Source organism: Onychostruthus taczanowskii, unplaced genomic scaffold (genome assembly GCF_017590055.1).
Source record: "Onychostruthus taczanowskii isolate IOZ18803 unplaced genomic scaffold, ASM1759005v1 scaffold17, whole genome shotgun sequence".
NCBI classification, from domain to species: domain Eukaryota; kingdom Metazoa; phylum Chordata; class Aves; order Passeriformes; family Passeridae; genus Onychostruthus; species Onychostruthus taczanowskii.
This window is the reverse complement of record NW_024498906.1, coordinates 9,278,013-9,290,967: the sequence shown is the minus strand read 5'-3', so window position 1 is coordinate 9,290,967 and position 12,955 is coordinate 9,278,013.

Sequence of the window (12,955 nt, the reverse complement as noted above, 5' to 3'; positions counted from 1 at the left end):
CTTTGCTGTTTTAGAAATATCACAGCAATTTAAACCCTGATCCTCCAGTCAGGGAAGTCAGTTCTTGGGGAAGTCAGTTTTCCCTCTGGGTTGCCATCTGCACTAGGCAAGACTATTCTCAGTTTCACTTTTAATTCTCCCACAGCTGACTCAGACACAATTCCCTGGAGGAAGCTGAGCAGCTCATGAGCACTTGAGTCAACACCAGAGTCCTCACAAGCCCTGCTCATGTTAAATTCAGCAAGTTTTTGCCAGTGGGATCAGCCAAAACTCCTCAAAACCTGACACTGCCGGGCTCTAGGACACTGAGTTCTTAAATCCCAGCAAGCTCCCAAATCTTGTATTCCATCACCTGCAGAGCCCCATCTGGCAGGTGTTCTGAAAGGCTCCACTGAATGCCCCAAAACAGCCAGGAATGCAGCTTTCTGGATCTTGAGGAGGTTGTGTTAGGAAGCCAACATCACCCACTGCCAGCAAGCCACGTGTGCTGTGAAATCAGTGTGTTTATGAAGTTGTAGCTGAGATTTAGAGTGTTTTACCCAATGCTGACAGACACTGACCTTGTGTACATGAGTTTTCTTATCTGCTTTGGAACTGTCAACAGGTCCTACGCTGCTGACCATCTTAACAAGCAGATTTCTCACTGTACACAGCTATGGACCTGCTTCTAAGGAAAGGAGGTATTTTACTAATGGTAAAGCAGCTCAGACATCCAGAGTGTGATAAAAAAATGATCCTACCATGGATGTAATTCTCAAGTCACAGTAGTGAAGACTTGGTTCTTGTTCTACACAGCTGCCTATGAGGCTAAGACCCCATACCATATTTTTGTGAGTTTTTCATACTGTAAGACAGCAGGGTAATCAAAATATAAATTTAATGTTGTCCAGCCACAAATTAGCAAAGGGATTTGGAAACAGTGACTATCTCTCATTAATATCAGAGATCTGTCTTTAGCAGCATAATTTGCACATGTTCCATCTGATCAGTTCCCAAATTTCTGTGGACATTTTTTGGCATCAGAAGGCAGAATCTTATTCAGTGTGTGGGACCAACGGTTCCTCTCACTGGCATTGGCAGTGATTACTAAACTGTGTCTGGACAGCATTTGACAGAATTCTTACAAAATACTCCCCTATGCTGCAATGCTTTGTTCTATCACTGCCTTTGCTGAGTACACCTCTATCCCCAATCTTAGCACATAATGCCTTTAACTCACGTGAAGAATTAAAGGCAATCTGATAAAGAGCTGCTCTGTCCTTTGGCCAGTGTGCTGCCACCCAAGCCTTGCTGGCTGCCCTTCCCTGGTCTCTCCTTGTTCCCAGACTGGTAGGTGGGATGCACACAGTCCATTGGAGGGGGCTTAGTGAAGAGCAGATTCATGATTAGTCTCTGAAGAGATGCCTGGAGTTTGTTTTCAAGCTTCAACGAATTCTCATCTTGTCCTGAAAAACCACAAAAGACTGTTTACAGAAAGCAGGGACTCTTAGCTTTCTGTAAGAAGAGACAGAATCAGGAAGTTTTATAAGTTATGACTCTAGAGCAGGGGTACACACAAAAGATTTAGTCACTTCAAACATACACTAGTCCTTATCTGAGCCAGCACTCAAGGCTTCTCTCTCTCTTTTTTTTTTTTTTTTCTTTCTTAACTGAAGTCCTGTTTTTATTTTCTGTAATGGTTTAGTGACAAGATCAAGTAGTCACAGGCTTCTGTGAGAACTGAGGAAGTACATGCATAGTTTTGTTCATATTTCTTCTTGTTACGTGAGGATCAGACACAGTGGAAAATGAGGCCATGAATGTGGACTCAGACTTTTAGGGGATGGAAGAGAGAATGTTTTTTGACTGCAATGACAAGGGTTGTTGTCCCGAGTGGAAGAATGAATGAAGAGAATGTGGCAATTCTCTGAACACTGAAAATTTCTGAGTTGGGCTCTATTTTTTTCATATCTTGCTAGCTTGGATTTTAAAAACCTTAATCATTTTTATTTCTCTGCATTCAGATTTCTGCATCATCCCCACTGGACTCTTTGCCTCCCTCTTTCACTCTCCAAGTCTATGCACTGCTTTTGTCTTCCCAAATGCTGTTTTACACGTTCCAATTAGATTAAGGGCTTGCCTGCACAGGAAAGTTACACTACTATTAATTTGCTTTAAAGAAATTACGTTAAACCTGGGCAAAAAGCCACATGGGCTCCTTGATATTCCTCTGCAGGAATACAAATGGCTTATTTCAGGTTAGATCAGGTCAATTAGGAGCAGGAAGAACTTGCAAAGCAGTAAGTTTTCCTACATCAGAACGAAGAGAGTCCAGCAGCTCCTTCTGCAGATTGCAACCTCCAAACGGGAAGAAAGGCTGGGGGCATGGTCCTGACCTCTGCAGGAGCCACAGTCTGCTGGACACAGGTAGCACAGCACCAGCTGACTGCTTCTGTGGAGCAGCTCTTGCCCACTGCAGCTTTTTTCCTACCAGGACAGGCCAATCCACAGCACTCACAGGACAGAAGTAGGGACTGCTGCCTCTGTGCAAGATACTTACTTCCACTCTGTTCATGTAGGTATTAGATACTGAGTCCTATTAAAAAAAAAAATCAGCATGATGATGTTCAATACAGCAAAGTCATGAGTATCCATCTACTGCCCCTCTTTGAGTGAATGCCTGGAGTTAACTATTGGTTTACAAATAGATTGTGATTTTATGTGTGCCTTTCTCTTGTAGGCAAGCCCAAAGAAAAGAATGTGAAGACAAAAGAAGAGAGACTCATAGCAGTAAGGAGAAAGGAAAGAGGCACATCAGTAAATCTTGGATTCACATTCTCATTGTGAACTGGTTTGAACTAGTAAGCTCATAATTGCCTAAATCAAAACAGGCACCTAGTCAAGATGGCTCCTACATTAATCAGCATCAGTTGTACTTTGAAGGAGGCATTAATGTTTCTCATTTCAGTTTCTGTAAGCCTTTTCTAATTACCATTTCTAAATACCAAGTGCAACTTCTACGTGATGTGACATAAATGTAACATTAGAGTCTTCTTTGAAAGCTCTTCAGAGCCTCACTGACCAGGTACCACTTGCCAGAGGTCTGCCCTCTGGTGTGAGGGGTTTGACTTCAGCTGCCAGCTGTGAGCACCTGGCAAGGTCTGACCTTTGCAGATGGTGGTTGTGCAGTGTGGTGCAGCTGCCAGGAGTGTTTGGGTTGACAGAGTGGCCTCAGCCATCTGAGGAATGTCCAGTGTTGCTCCTTATTAAGTGAGAGGGTGACTCTGACAGTTCAGAAATGCCTGTGGGATTGTTAGGGTCCTGAGGACACCCCCAGCTCCCCACAGCCCTGCCAGGAACTAAAAGGACCATGGAGCAAAGCCAACACTGGTCTTTGGGAGAAAGGGGAAAAAAGGTCCCTCTTCCTATTTTCCTTTCTGTTGCTGCAGTGTTGGTTCTGTCATTTGGCAGGGGAAGAATCACCAGCAAGGGAATGGGGGTGGTGTAAGGACTTGTGATACAAAGGTTGGCGGCCTGAGTTAATGTCACCAGGTTAGCAGGTCATGAAGACCACAGGGCATCGACCTGCTGTCTCTCAGGGCATTCAGATACGGAAAAAACATGATTAGTCCTGACGACTGCCAGAGCTGAGACAGGTGGAGATGCTGACAGTTCCATAGCTGGCAGCTATGCACAAACCCTGTGCACAGTCACCAATCCAAGAATAACCCAGGACTTCAGAGTTGGCATCCCTTGTGTTCTCTATGGCATCACACGCATCCTGGAGCCATTACCTGGCCACAAACTTCATATTGCCTGGATTTTTGGTTAAATGGCTTAAACATGCTGGCCTGGTGCCTGGTGGCTGCTCTTGTGAGTGTGAGAATAGGAATGTGGCTGAGTGAAACATGGTTTTTTTCTGGTTTTATTTTAAATTAAATCACTTTCTTCCCCTTCCCCCCTCATCCCCACCTCTCCTAATGTTTTCTACCTTGTTTATACCATGTTGGAGTAGTATTTCCTATAGAGGAACAAGGAGTAGTAAAAAGGAGCACCCATCTTTCAGATGGCAGCAGAAAAAGAATCTGCCATCTGAAAGGCAGGTTTTATTTTAAAAATTACTGTCAAGAGAAAAGTCTCTCTTTTTCTAGATGTATCTTCAAAGGCCACCCTGCTCCTCTTGCTGGCTTTGGTCAGCAGTGCAGGTCACACAGCTGGAACTCTGGCCCACTCCTTTGTAAGAGGCTTAGCTCAGGCTTCAATTGCATATTGCAGCCTTTCCACTTAAATAATTAAAGATAAAGGCTTTTGGAGACATCTAGTCCATCACACTGCCTTAAGACTAAATATATCCGTCCACTCTGGGTGGATGCTCATCAGACTGGATCTCCAGAATACCAACTGCATCCCCAAACTGGGGGAGGGCTCCCAGTCCTGACTGGCTTCTCCTAAGGGGCAGGGCCCCAGGATGCTGTCACATCACCACAGCCACTGCTCCCCAGCTCTGAGGAAGGAACCCCTGCTTCATGCTGAGACTGAAAAGCTGCTTAGTGAGCCAAGGGCTCCCAGCTCCTTTCAGACACCCACGGACATGGTGGAGCTGTAACCCTCCCACCCCTTTCCAAGGCAGGCAGCTCAGTGCCTGCAGTGAGGTAGGAGCTGCTGCTGCCTCTCTGTGAGACAGCAGCTCCTGGTGGCTTCCCTGTTCTCTAAAAGATGGAAAAATGCTGCTCTTCAGCTGTGAGAAGTGACTGCACAGCTTGTTGTATGTCACCTCACTGTAGGGTAACTTCAGTCTCCATAGTAAACAGGAAGAATAGTTTATTTCCTTCCTTTTCGCAGTTGCTTTTTATGTTTTTATGTGGTGCTATTTTGCCCCTCGTCAGACTTTGCTTCTCGAAACTGAATTGTTTTTCATTGTGCCTTACAGTTTATGTCTTCTGAACTTCTTGTAGAGCAGCAGTTTACCATTTAAATGAATGTAGTGTTTATGAAATGAGCTGGACTGACAGGTATGGAAATGGAGACTTATGTCTTTGCAGATTAGATGCCACAGTGGTAGGACGAGTGAGAACTCCATGCCTACCTTGTGATCTGGAAGAACTCTAGAGGCAAGAATAGGATGTAATGATGAAATCCATCAAAGTGGTTCAGGTTTCCTCTTTAATCAGTAGCCTCTAGGCTGTTTCAGCCTGCTAGCATTCATTTGTGCCACATGTGGTGGTGGCTTTGTGATATGGACAAACCATTGCATAGCAAGGAGCTGTGTTAACCAACTCATTTCACATAAACTACCAGCCTTGTGGGGGTAGAGCATTCAGGCAGGGTTCATCTCTGGCCACAGAAAGGTTCTCCAGCAAAGCCAGTCACCTCCAGCCCCTGATACAGCCACAGCAAGAAAAAGACACTGAGGTCATGAATCATCTCATCCTAAGGTAGATATTTAAAATAGATCAGATAAGACATACCTTTAAATTGCCTACAGGGCAACAGGCTCAGATGTATTGGTAGACACAGCAGACATCTAAAATTAGGTGAGCTGAGTCTCTCTCACCTGTGAAGTCAAACCAGTGACACCCAGGTCAAAAGCCCCACTTGCCGTGGTGAACCTTCAGAGCACATCTTCTGCCTTTCTGAATTTACAGCCACCTCCGAACAACCAGCTGAGAGAATTATGGGGGTCTTCCACCAAATGGCTAAATATTTTCACTGATTTTCAGAAAAAAAATTTATTACATCTTCCTTTTTAGTTTAGTGTGTAAATAGTAATTTTCTAGACGAGGAATAGTTGCTTTTTGACTTCTGCTCATGAAAAGCAAATGCTTGGCTTAGGAAGCACAGATATTCATCATGGCTGTAATAATGATATTCTGCAGAGGGAAATTTTTATGTTGATTCATCTGATACAGTTGAACTGCAAGGATTTATCTTACAGATTCTTTGGCAAACAGGAACTTCAAAACAATGGGTTTTTGCTCCCACAGCATTTTCTCCCCCTTCTCTCATTTTTGTTCTTTAGCTAATCGTTCATTAATAAGGAAGAAGATTCTTTTGATACCATAGCACGTCTGCTGACCCATTTCAGTGCAAGTGCATATATAACCAGTTGTTTGTTTGCACTTCTACAGGTGTTGCTGCTGTGCAGCTATGGGCTGTGGTTAAATTTCATAATGGAAAATCTGACAGGCAGTTAACTAATCCATGAGTCATATTTCGTAATAGCCTAAAGGTCTCTGATGTTCGGCCTTCATTTGATACCCTTGCCATCAGGCAGTTTATACATAACCCATCTGAAGAGCATTCTTTATATAGATGACTGCATGCTGCCCTTTTATACCTGCAAGGATGGGCACTGCACTCACTGAGCCACAGGAATCTGCTCTCCCTGACTGTGAATGGGGCTGGAGAGCTGCACTGCACGGGCCTCGCCTGGGGAATGGGAGCAGTGGGAATCTCTCTGCTTGGTTTAAGCCTCCTGCAGGGCCCAGCTGAAAGGTGGGGACAGGGATGGGGAGCTGGTTTTGGACTCCACTCGCCCTAACTGGAATTCTGATTGGAACAACTCCAGTAGTGGAGGTAGCAGTGAAGTAGCAGTGGAACTTCCAGCACTAACAACTCTGCTGAGTTCACCTGTGTGTGGCTCACTTCTGCTTGAGGCAGGAGAGACAGAATGAGACATCCTTTTGTCAGACTGTCCCAATGGGGATCCCTCCACTGCTGACAGCAGCAGGGTCCAGCCAGCATTACCAATGCCATGGTCCTAAAAGGAGCACCCGAAGTGGAGAAGGCTCACCTGGAGAAAAATCCTCTTTATTTTCTAGCCTAAGGGTGAAAAAGTAACACAGTGCTTCTAAGGGGACCATAACATTGGCTTTCAGGACTTCTCAAGTCTCAGAGGCAGCAAAGGATGTTGGCATTGCTGCTGTTTTTGAAGCTAAAATAAGGCAGACACATGACTTCAGTAACTGCATGTGAAGTTTACATACTGTGACTCATCGTAATAAAGAAACCTAAACAAAACCCCAGTGTGTCATTGAAGCTGGAATATGTTTTCCATACTAAATTCTTTTAGGTTTGCTTTGGCTTCTTTTTTACAGATGTAGAACAGTAGAGTATCTCAGGGATATTAACTCTTTGTTGTTGCAGGAGAGTTCTGATCTTCATGAATGGACCTATATAAAACACAGGAGAATGTTATCTTATTTTTGAAACCCTCTGGCACAACAACTTTTAGAGCAGTGCCAAATGCTGGACAAGAGCAGCTGAGAAGACAAATAGAAAGAAGAAAACAAAGGAGAAAGAAGGGTTGCATCCCAAGATTTGGCAGGCTGTCTCTTTAAGAAGCTCTGCCATTTCCAAATAACTATTTTATAATTGTCTGTAGGATAGCAGCAGGCACCAGGAGTGATGTATATGTAGCATGAGAATTGCCTGCTGTATATGGAAAAGTGCCTAGGGAGGGATTGGCACAGTGGGAGGGGGAGCATGGCCAGGCTGGCTGTAGGCACCAGTGAGGAGGTTTGTCATCCTGCTGAGTCAACAGGAGACACAGCACCTCCAACGGGCTCTTGCCTGCTGGGTGTTCAACCTTAGGCAGCTGAAGTTACGTGGTAGGAGCTTATAATGACAGGCTCATGTGCATGCTCATTTATGCAGGGACTTCATTTTGCATGGATGATCTGGATTACCAGCTCCAGGCCTCTTCCTCTGGAGTAAAGCTGGCACTGGGCTGGGCAAGGCTCACTGTGGATGTTTCTCAGGGCTCTCCTTGCAGCCCTTCTCAGGCCAATGCAGAAGGTAAGAGAAACCCAAACAAAGCTTTCAGTTGGATTCGGGTTCATTGCAGAGGGGCAACAGTGTTTGGAGAAGGGAGCTGCTAAAAAGGGGCCAGGAGAAGGGCAAGGATTACACTGCAGATGTTTCTGCCTCACTGTCAGCAGTTCTACCTCTTCACCCACCTCTGCCTTCCACTCTCATAGAAACTGATTCTTGGCTGGTATTTTAATGGTGTGAATTCCTATTTATCAGCGCATGGTAATAGTTGATACTTCTTATTGTACAGGTCCAGTTGTACAAGTTTCTGTCTAGTCAGTCGGAAAATTTTTGGCATCTAGACTATTCCAATGAGCAGGAGGAGTTAGGGGTTTTCCATCTTTGCGAATAACTTCACAAGAAGTCATCACCAAAAGTTGCATAAACACACAGTTATCCTTGTCATGCTCCAGGCCAAATGACACCATAGCTAGAATCAGAAAGTCAAGGGAGTTTTTTGCTGAGTGGTACTAATTAAATGAGTAGTACTGAGATAAAGCTGGCAGAAGCAGTGTGGTTTAAACTCTAGACCTTTAGCCTTAGAGAACTTTCCATCCTGTTCAAATGCTCCCTTGTTCCACCAGCTCAGGCCCCAGCCTCACAGTGCCAGCCTTAGTCAAAGATCCTTGTTGCTGTCATTTAGGGTCTCAGCAAGAGGAAGGGCCCAGCTACACAAATCCCACTGGCAGGACAGGGCTGCTGACACAAATGTAATATAATAAAATGCAGTGAAGAGTTGTATAACTTTTGTCTGATGATCTGAGGGACTCCTCTCCCAGTTTGCCCCTCAGTACCCACTGAACTATCACCTCCATCATGACTTTGGATCATATACATAACAAAAGTCTGGTTTATATCACTGGTTATGATACACATAACAAATTTCAGGATAGAGGAACTCTGTTCTACAACATGCCAAACTCTTGTTTTGGCTGATTTTTTTGTCTTTTAAAAAATATTTTTTTCAAAGCCATCTTAATATCAGAAGAGAATTTTAAATTTTGTCCATATTTCCACTCTTTTATTGCAGAATTGGCTGTAATTAAACTTTAAAATACAAGGATATCATTACCTGACATTTTTTGCCTCTTTTCCAAACAATATCTGGAATTAATAAAAGGAGCTACACCTTTTCAGTTCTTTGTTTAGCTCCTCTGGCTTGTTTTCAGATTTCTACAGTGCCTTCCAGGCTCTCAGTTTCACCTCCCTATTTTTTGGTTCCCTGAGCTTATGTGGTGTCTTTGATGCTGCAAAAGGGCAAGGTAAAGCACCAGAGGAAAAAAAAAAGAAATGGTAAAGTACTGTGATAAAAGGACAGGCATCACCCCAGGGATTCATGGACTGAAACATCTTTAAAATTCTTCTTAAAAACAGGCTAGCTGGAAGCTGACAGTGTCCTTTTAAGGACAGTTTATGTTAAGAAATCCTGCTTAGTCTTATGAGCAAGTTTTGGCTGAGCACAAGTGCTAATGACTTTTTGAAATGAAAAACATTCCTAAAGACAAAAATAGCTAGTACTGAAATCTCTCACAGTCATTACTTAAAATTTCTCTGTGATCCCTTATTCAGATTTATAATGGTTGCTTGGCATGCCAGCAGAACTTACAACTTTGTGGATTTGTCTTTAATGTTGTAATTAAAACCAGGATGATTTTGATGGGCCCCGAATAATTTGTAATTCTTGGAAGAGCTCTGTCTTTTAAATGGCCTTACATAAGATGTAATCTTCACTGACCTAAGCATGCATACACAGTTTTCTTAATGCTCATTGATGTATTCATCAAGGAATTGTATACCTTTGGGGTTATTTCAACCTGATGTGTTTAAGAACAATTTTTCCAGCCTTTCTTGAGAATTTGTAAGGCATTTAAGTTATCCTGAAGTAAAATACTCCTTTTTCTTCTGATGGGTGCCTCCAAATAGCTTGTCTCCCTTAGTCCTTTTATGAGAGTTAATGACATGCCCTTGAACAGTCCTTTCTTTCCTCCAGAGCAACATTTTCCATTTTACTGCCCACCCACTGGTGACATGTGCTGGGGACCCTGCAGTGACTCCCCAGCATTTCCAGAGCTGTGCAGTCTGAAGGCCAGAACCTTCTCATTCTCCCTAATTCTGGGATCATTATGCAGTATAAACCCCAAAATGTGATTTCCTACTAGTTCTCCATATTTGCTGGAGGGATGGATGTTCCTTATCATACAAACAAAAGGCCAGACTGGCATCATTCACACACTCAACAGGGCAGAACCTGTTACAACAACAGTCAGTGAGGGGCAGTTTTATGGGATGGGTGGAGAGCTGGGTCCTCAAATGGGAATTTCTTCTTATTGGAACACACAGCTATTTATGAAGCCTGAAATTTCATTAACAGGATTCCTCTACGGATACCTTGTCCTTTTAACTTGTCCTTAAAGCTCTTGTTGGGGGAATATCTCCTGTAAGGTGTTTTGAGCCTTGAACCTGCTTGTGCCTGGTGGTATTAATAACCCGGGGCAGGGAATGTTTATGTAGCACTAAGCACCATGGCAGCACTCAGTAACTAATGAAATAAATCAAAGGCTTTGTTTCTGTTTAAATACTGTGTTTGCCTTCTGTGGATACAGACCTGGATCCTGCTCAACAACCTCATTTGGGTGAAACTGGATATTGCACCACTGTTATTCCAGCTCCTTTAATGTATGGCAACTGTACAGACAATGCACTGCCTAATGAAGAACTCACAGAGTCCCACTTCTCAATGCTCTTTAAAAAAGCCAAAATCCATGGAACCTGCACTAAAAATATCCGGCAGGATTCTTAATTTTGATACAAATACACAATTTATGGAGAAAAGGCAAGAAGTGATTATGTCCAAATCAACAATTGCAGCATACAAGGACCATTGGGGTCCAAATTCACTGCTCCAAGGCAGAATTCCAGACATGCACTGAAAATACCAGGGCTGGGAAGTTACTCTGGCTGCTAAGAAGGGGATGCCCAAGCATATGAGAACCAACATAGAATTAGAAATGTGAAGAAAACCCCCACTATTTAGCTGCTTTAAAGCAATGAGCAGAGAAGAATTGGGAAGTCCAGAGTCATTGCATTCCATGATCTTGGCCTTCCAGAGCACACAGAGGTGAGGAGGCCCAGGGGGATGGGTGCTGTAGAGAGGAGCTCAGAACAGCCTGGAAGATACTCAGGAATCCCAGCACTTAGGACGAGGTGCAGAGGCCCAGGGGGATGGGTGCTGTAGAGAGGAGCTGTATGTTTCCCTCAGAACAGCCTGGAAGATGCTCAGGAATCCCAGCACTTAGGACATGTCTCAGAGAAGTCATTCTGTGGTCGACTGTGCCTCGCTCTCATATGTTTTTAATAGAAGCATTTAAAATAATTTCAAGATAGAGGCATGTACAAGTTCAGCTTTGAGTAGAAGCTGAAGAACAAATAGAGCCATGCTAAATTGGTTTCTGGTACAGCCTGACAATATATTCAAGATGCTACCTAATCCCAAGTGATCCCATAAAAAGTAATTTCCTACCACCAAGTCAGTCTTAAATTTGTAGGTGAGGTTACTACAGTCTGATGGATTGAATCTCTTTTCCATCATGAATTGGCAAAGCCAATAAATTCTTTATGGCTAAATTAATCATATTTTATGTGTGATATTTGTAATTCTCTATTTTGTATTTAAAATATAAGTAAATATAATCGCTATGAATGTGCAACCATGCATTTATTGTGGAATAATAACACTTATATTAATTGAAAGATTAATATTATTTGTCCATAACTTGATTAATGCGAAGTAAGGTGCACTAAAGTGTGGAATCCTCTGGATCTTGAGATGGGCCAAAAGATAACAAAGGACAAAATTCAATTCCAACAACCAGGGAACAAGGAGTTAAGGTACTAGAAACTGAAGCCTCTACAAATGCAGAGTTAAAAGCCTCTGCCACTTTTGGAATGGAAATTAAGGCCTGCTCCTACCACCAGGAAGTGACAGCAGCCACGGGAAAATGGGAAGGGATAAAGGAACAGTGAGGTGAGAGACAAAGGCTGAAAGAGCAGCGGGGTGAAAGGTGAATTCACCATCTTCACATGAAGTCCTGACAGTCGCAGAAGGGCTGAGGTCCAGCAGGGCGTGGGTCGGGCCGTGGGGAGCCCAGCTGGGCAGCCCGGGGTGTGCGGCTGCAGCAATGTCTGCGGCCTGCTCTGTGCCGCAGCTTGGCCCAGCCCAACTGATCCCCACTGAAATCGCAAGATTTCGTTTCCCTTCCCAAAAGGAAGTGAAATTTCCTTCCTTTCGGAAAGGGAAACAAAATCTTGCGACCCAGGAAAGAAAGGCTTACAAACGCTCTGGAAAGGAGATACTGTCAAGTGAAATGCGACTGAAAAAAACCCAAAAAAACAGAAATTCGGGACATTTAGTGACTAGAAGAAAATGGTCTGGGAGGAGATGTGGTGCAGTGCAAGGGACCAAAAGATGCCGAAACTAATCTCACAGATGCTGCAAAACCTGGAGAAAAAAATCAAGGAGGAAGACACAACTTTGAGGGGAAGATATGAGAGCCATGGCATGGATACTGAAAAAAAAAAAAAAATATTGGCAAGTTTAGTGACTGTAAGAAAATGGAGCGGGTTGTGCTTGTGCTGGGCTGTGCCTGCCCACCTCAGCCAGGCTGCCTTGGTGCGTGGGGCAGGGCAGCGAGGAGCGAAGGCGCTGTCTGAGCAGAAAGGGCTGCGGAAAGGGGAGAGGCGATGCCGCTTTGCATGTCTGGGCTGGTGCGAGTTCATCAGCTCCGCGTTTGAACGGGAGCCAGGTGCGGCGTACAAGTAACTCCTGTTTGCTGCGCCTGACCTAAATCCAAGTGTTGCTTTGTCAGGTTTTAAGCAACACGTGTTCTGTTTGCCTCCTGCGTGGTGGGGCTGCTGGAGCCCGGCTGTTAGCGCTGGGAACCCGATGATTCAGTCACAAAGTATGAGGGCTGTCCTGCAGCAGCGGGAGGAAGCGGGGACACGGAGCCTCGCCGTGTGTTTTGTGGTGGTCAAAGGTTTCAGTTCGCATCAAGAGGATTCTTATCTGGAAAGTTTCAAAGAGCTAAATATAGACCAACCTCACATGCTAGGTGGCAGTGAGGCTCTGCAAGCAACCCACTTCCCTGCTGTTCTAACAGTGCTCCTG